Below are 476 nucleotides of genomic sequence, written 5' to 3' on the forward strand. Positions count from 1 at the left end.
CTATTTATTTCTCTATTTATTGTTTATAACCTTATTCATATATTTATCTATTTATCAATTGATCTATATGCCACTGTGTCTGGGCCATTCCACTCTTAGCATAGCCAGAATACCTGAAAATATCCCTCACACCGCTGGGAGGAGACGACACAAGCCTACCACAAATTTCCGACCAATGGCGATGATGGTTGCCTCAATATCACAAATTGTAACAGCAGTTGTAACCACACCATTTTATAATACCCCCCTCCCCTCTCCCCCCCTCTCCTTTCTTCTCCTCGACCCCCCACCCCCTTTCCCTCAGGCTCTCTCCCCCTCTCCCCCCATCTGTGCGTGACTGTCATCTCTGAACACTCGTGCAGCCTCAGATGGGATGCTGTTCAGAGAAAGGTTGTTTTGTGGTGAAAATGCTATTTATAGAAATGCTTATGGGATAGATGTGGGTGGGCGGGACTGTGTATATGGCGTATACATAC

Source organism: Penaeus monodon, chromosome 25 (assembly GCF_015228065.2).
Source record: "Penaeus monodon isolate SGIC_2016 chromosome 25, NSTDA_Pmon_1, whole genome shotgun sequence".
In the NCBI taxonomy this organism is placed as follows: Eukaryota; Metazoa; Arthropoda; class Malacostraca; order Decapoda; family Penaeidae; genus Penaeus; species Penaeus monodon.